Source organism: Thalia democratica, chromosome 6, assembly GCF_965202585.1.
Source record: "Thalia democratica chromosome 6, ktThaDemo2.hap1.1, whole genome shotgun sequence".
In the NCBI taxonomy this organism is placed as follows: domain Eukaryota; kingdom Metazoa; phylum Chordata; class Thaliacea; order Salpida; family Salpidae; genus Thalia; species Thalia democratica.
Window position 1 is genome coordinate 57733390 of NC_139170.1, and position 6408 is coordinate 57739797.

Below are 6408 nucleotides of genomic sequence, written 5' to 3' on the forward strand. Positions count from 1 at the left end.
TATACTTTTCATACTTCTGTTATTCCACCCTCAAATAAAGTACAATTTACTCTTGAACGAACTAACACAATAACCTATCTTTTTATCAATTTGCACATGCTGTTGAGCCCAAGTTTTACTTTTTTCAGAATAAACATAAACAGATAAAACTAACTTATCACCTAAACTTCTATTTAACTTTAATTTGTCGCCAATAGCAAGTATATCTGACTTGTTATTGAATAAATTTAAGTAGCGATACGGTTCTACCATTGAAGAAAACTTGTTTACTTTAAAACTAGGTATTTCTCATTTTAAAACTTTGGTTGAATTTTTTCCACTTTTATCTTTTCCGCCACAGATCAAAATACTGAAGCCTTCCTGATTACAAAACCTGTTTTCATACAAAACTTTTTGTACATGAAAAGGAATTGGCTTGTTCTTTTCTTCAGACATTTTGCAGGAGATGAAGTTAAATACTCTATCTAAAAAAGGAAGCAAAAACAAAAGTAAACATACTATGAATACATCTAAGATAAAAACATGTGTCACTTAAAATAATTTTCATAGAAATAAAGAATTGTAATAGAGTTTTTATATAGGTATGCAAAGCTTAAAATAACACTATAGTAAATAACAATAGGTTTGGTGAACATTTGATGTTTTTAGACGTTAAGAACTTTGATTTATATCTGGACATCTTTAAGTTTACACAAAAATACATAAACTTTAAAAACAGTACTGCTTATCTTAGATTACAATTTAAGGTAATATACTAAACTATTAATACTGGTTTAAAGCACAAAGTAAGTTGTTAACTTGAGTAAAAAAATAGGTAAGGCTTAGTCATAATTTGTAAATTGAAAATTTATAAAATATAGACTAAAACTAATATAAAATATATAAAATAAAAAACATTATGAAGGTATGAAAGGGTTAAAACATTGCATAAGTTTGAATGCTTGCTGAACTTTAACTTTTCTAATTCTATATGAATTCAATGATTTATTTATATTATAAGTAAATTATAGCAGTTTTTTTATACATAAATGTTACTTAGTAATGCTTCTAGGGTTATGGTAATTGTTATAGATATATTAAGATAATACAAACATGAAAGTTATAAATAAATTTATATAAATTAGAAATTTAAGATTCAATTTCGGTCATTAACTGTTGTTACTAAAAGTATTAAATGAAAATATTGTTTTAAAACTTTGTATAACTTGTTATTTATATGAAAACTTGTAATTTTATAAACAATAATTATTTTTAAGGTTTGAATTACTTAAACTTGTACAAATAAACAAAATATGCATAAACTAAAATCATAAGATTGCTTATATAAATACAATAAACTTGAAAAGGGTTTTCAGTTAAATGAAAGCAAGCCTTATTCTGCTTGATTTTAAAAATATGTTTTTTCATGTATATTGGTATAATTTTTCTAAACTTACAATGATCTATTATAGTTTTACATAAGTTTTTGTTAAATTTTAGTTTTTACAGTGCTATTAAAAAGATGTTTTTTTTTTTGCAGAGCAACACAATTACATTTTTAGATTTATTAATTTTGATATATATATAATAAAGAATATATAGTTTTTGCTGTTTAGTAAGTTTTAAACAAGTTTGATACATATTTTTTTATAATGTTTCTAAAACATATTTACTGTTTAAATTTGCTTTTGTAAATGTTGCTATAAAGGTCATTTACGAAATATTTTTGGTCTGTTCAATGATGTGTCATTTACAAAACATGTTTTATTATAAAGTTTTCATACGTCTTCAAGCATTAAAACAAAACTAATGCATTTTTTTAAAAAATGTCAAAATTTAAAAGTATAACTTTTTTACCTTTTGAAATACATATTTATTTTTCGTTTAAGTATCACGCATTATGTTTGGTGAATTTCAAATATTTATGAAGTCAAATTGAAACTAAAGTTTTGTGAACTTTGAGCTTTTTTAATTCTTCATTTGAAATGTTTTTGCTGCACCAAAGAGTTTTCAATCTATCCGAATACACCATACTTGAAAATTGTGCTTTGGTTTGTTTGAGTAAATGTTAAAAGTTCCTTTTTATTAGGCTAATTGCTTAAATATTAGCAATTGTTACTTATTAATTACATAAATATTGCTTTAATATACTTAAATTTTACAAAAAATAATAAGTGTTAGTTGTTTTATTATTAGCAGCATTTGTTTCTAATAAATTATATAAAAACAATAGCTGTTGATTTAAAAGAATTCTCATTGAGGTTTTTTACTAGTTTATACTTATTGATTAAAGTTATATATAATCTAAAATAAGGTTTAAGTGTATAAAGTCTGTATTTGAAAAAATATTATATAAAAGTTTAAAATGGTTAAAACTTACTTTGAATTAACATGATTTTAAAACAATATTTTTCAAGTCTGATCAGTTATGTTTAAATTTTTCCTAACAATAGTGTAGAAAAAGCAATGTTACATGTTTTATTAACTAGCAACTAAAAATAAAAAGACAAGTTTATATAAGACTATAGACTCAAATTATCACGAAATATTATTTGAATAATTTAAAAGCATATTAATAAAAATATTAAACAAAAAGTGTTATTTTAAGAAAATGTATTTGTCCTCTGGTTTTTATTTAAAAACCATTAAGTTTATATTTATATAGGTAAAAACTTTGTAGAATTAAAAAAAAAGTTTTTTAAAGCTTAAACACTTTAGATGCTGGCTAACGCTTTAACACTTTTTTAATGCAAATTTTAACTGAAGCTGAATGGTATATAAGTTATCAGTTTTAACTTTGCTACGGACTACAATAGATAAATAACAAAATAAATGTTATAAAAGTTATTTTTATTATAATATTTACTCATACTTTTTACAAGGTTTTAAAATAAGTTAAAAAAGCTAAACCTTAAAAAAATCACTATAGAACATAATATAAATGCTTTGCTGTTTTAAATTATATTTTACATTACAAAAAAAAAAAAAAATTCAAATTTTTGAAATGTATATTGTTTACTTTTTATTCACTTATGACAACTAAAAATTTCTAAACTACAAAATATTTTCGACAAATATATGAAACCAATTAAAATAATACTCATAAGTTCTTTAACAAAAATTATATTTTTGAACTCTATGTAGAGTTTTTATAGTTCAACAAAAAATATATAACAAAAGGTCGAAAAACCTGTTTAGTTGTCCTTAAATATCAAAAACAAGTTACATGTATTTTGGTAAATTCATTTTACTTAAAATTTTTTTATAAAATTTTTAACTGAAGTTAACCGTTTTAAGTAACAAATATAGTAGACAAAAAAAAACTATTTAACAATAGTTAACAGTTCACTCAGAAGTTTAAATAAAAATGAGATTACTTTATTGAGATATCATTCATTACTAATGTCTTCATTTTTAATGTCTTATTTTAATTTTCTTTGCAACTAATTTAAGAATGATATTCATACAATGAATTGAGAAAGAAAAAAAAAACTTAGACATAAAAATTAAGCACTCGACTTAAAGCAAGGCTTAAAAAATTTTTTTTTTGTAGTTGTTTTTTGTATTTTTAAAGTTACGTAAAATATATAGTGCGGGAATGATGTCATCGAGCTTTGAATCATCAAAAGAAAATTCCAAATCATCCAAACGTGCTAAGTTCTCAATGGTATTTTTAAAATCAAATAAAATACCTAGAGCGAGATTCATGTCATCCAGCTCTGAATCAGAAAAAGAAAATTCCAAATCCTCAAAAAGTGCCAAGTTCTCAAATGTATCTTCAAAATCAAGTAAAATATCAAGCGCGGGAATCATGTCAGTGAGATCTGAAGCAAAGAAAGAAAACTTTAAATCCTCCAAACGTGCCAAGTTCTCAAGGGTATCTTCAAAATCAAGTAAAAGACCTAGAGCGGGAATTATATCAGTGAGCTTTGAACCATTGAAAGGAAACCTCCAAAACAAACACGGAGACGTCCTCCAAAGCCACAGAAGTGTCTCCTAGAAGCTCAGACGGAAGCACACCGAAAAGCAACAGGATAGCTGAAGAAGGCATGTTATCGAAGAACGACGTCAACTACAGGAGGCAGGTGAAGAACTGGGAAATGGACCAGGTGAGCAGCCAGTCCAGGTACAAGATCTACATCAGGAGGCCGACGAGCGACGGAGGACAGTCGTACGTGGACGAGCTGCTGGCTAAAGTGGACCAGGAAGACTTCTACTGCGCGGGTTTCGACAAGGACAGGCACGGGAACATAATGGTCCACTTCATGCAGGAAGTATGAAAAATTTTTAAATATTTTTGGTGTTCAATCTTTAACTGAAAAATTTTTGTTTATCGTTCAAAATAATATTAAAAAAGTTATATTATGTTACAAAGAGTTTTATTTTATTTTGGATGTTTGTTCACTAAATGAGTAAGTTTTTGAATACTATTTTAAAACGAATTAGCTTTACTTAAAAATTTAATAAGTTTAATTTGTTTTATTTCAATGATTTTCTAAACATTGAATTTTTTAAAAAGATCGCTCATTTAATTGTAAATAAAAATAAAGTTCATTACGATCACCTTAAACAAGCATAAAAGCATAGTTAGCAAACTGTATGAGAAACTAATTTATACAAATAATAAAATTTAAAAATATATAAATGGTCAATTTAATTTAAAGGATCACTACTTGAAAGTGCTTGACGCCATCAAGAAACACGACACCAAGGGACTGATTTACAATTATTTGGAAACAATAATAAACAAAACAGCGACCTCCGGTGAGGAGAAAGCGTCTGAAGTGTCGGAGCCTCAGAACAAAAAGAAGAAAATACTGGAGGCTCTCATAAGTCCTCTGGTTAAAGAGAGCATGGCTAAGATCAATTCGAATAAAATTGTGGACAAGTATCTGTACATTTCTCAGCCAACAGGCAGGACAGACAAGGAACTGCTGCATGAGCTGCTGGCTAAGACTGGTAGTTTGAACGAGGTGAGTGATACCAAAGACAAGCTGGGCAACAGGAGCTTGAGGTTCAACAGCGGAACTGATCTGTACAACGCGCTGCAGAAGCTGAAGAGTTTCGATGAGACCAAGCTTGTTTGGAGGTACATCTATATTAGATGAAATAGATAATGTGCATTGTTAAGGATTTTTATATTTTATTTATATAGGATGATGTTGCAGTTGTTAATCGTATTTAGTAATTATTTTCATTTTATTTTAAAATAAAGCATATAAGTTTATATTGAGATTATTTATAGTGCTTTATTTAGTATTTAAGAGTTGTAACCTAAAGACATTACATTAGTTTAAATGCTGTAGTTTTATATTTCTTATACTATATGAAATCCATGGTTAACTTAAAAAACTAGTGAAATTGCATAAAAAACATAAATAAAAAATTATAAATACTGTTTTAGTAATACGTCTAGGGTTGTGATTATTAATTTTAAATATGATAAGACGAAGAAGACTTAAAATATATAAATAAAACATTTGAATTAAAAAACCTAAACACCATTTTGTACATTAAATGTTATTACGAAAAGTATTGAAAGAAAATATACCATGTTGTGTTTCAGGTATTATTTTAACCAAAGTTGTTTTAATTATCTACAAATCTTTATGAAGTCAATTATTAACTTATAATTTTAGTTAAGTAATGAGGTTTTTTATATTTAAATTATTCTAGTAATATTTAAAGAGCTGTGGTAACTTTTTTGATATGATCTAACTAAGACAGAAATTAAAATTTAAGTCAAAATATATATGAGCTTGAAAACTGGGTCATTAACAGATGCCACTAAGGTTGGATTAAATAAAATGTTTTAAGTTACTATTTTAATGGAAGCTAGTTAGTTTTCTAAATAATATTTGATAAGCTAATAACTAAGTAAAACTATTTTTTCAAACTAGCAAGAGTACTGATAGTAAGTAAAATTTTAAAGATTAAATTTTTATAATACGTTAACAATTTAGAAATAATACTATTGTTATCAAAGTCCAATAAAAAAAAACGTGTCGGAAAGTGTATAAATTATAAGTTTATTTATAGAATTTTCGCAAGTTAAGTAACTCCAAACTTTTAAAACGTTCAAGTAAAAAATGCAAAAACAGTCATAATAGTGACTAACAAATAACAATACTATGGGCGCAATAAATTGAATCTTGGGGTGCACTAGATACTTGTTTGCAATTTAGGGTTCACAAATTTGATCATCTTGAAACCTTTCGGCTACTTTTCACTGATAAAATTTACTATCAAGCAAAGAAATTATAAAAATGATCAAATAAGTATTTTGAAGTCTGGTACAAATATAAGAGTAATATTTAGTGCTAATTTCATAGTTGACTTGTTATAACTTGGTACATTTTGGTAAAGTTTTAAAAAAGCCACTAGTGAAAAAGTCCATCTTAAATTAATGTGGCCCATCTTGTACCAGGA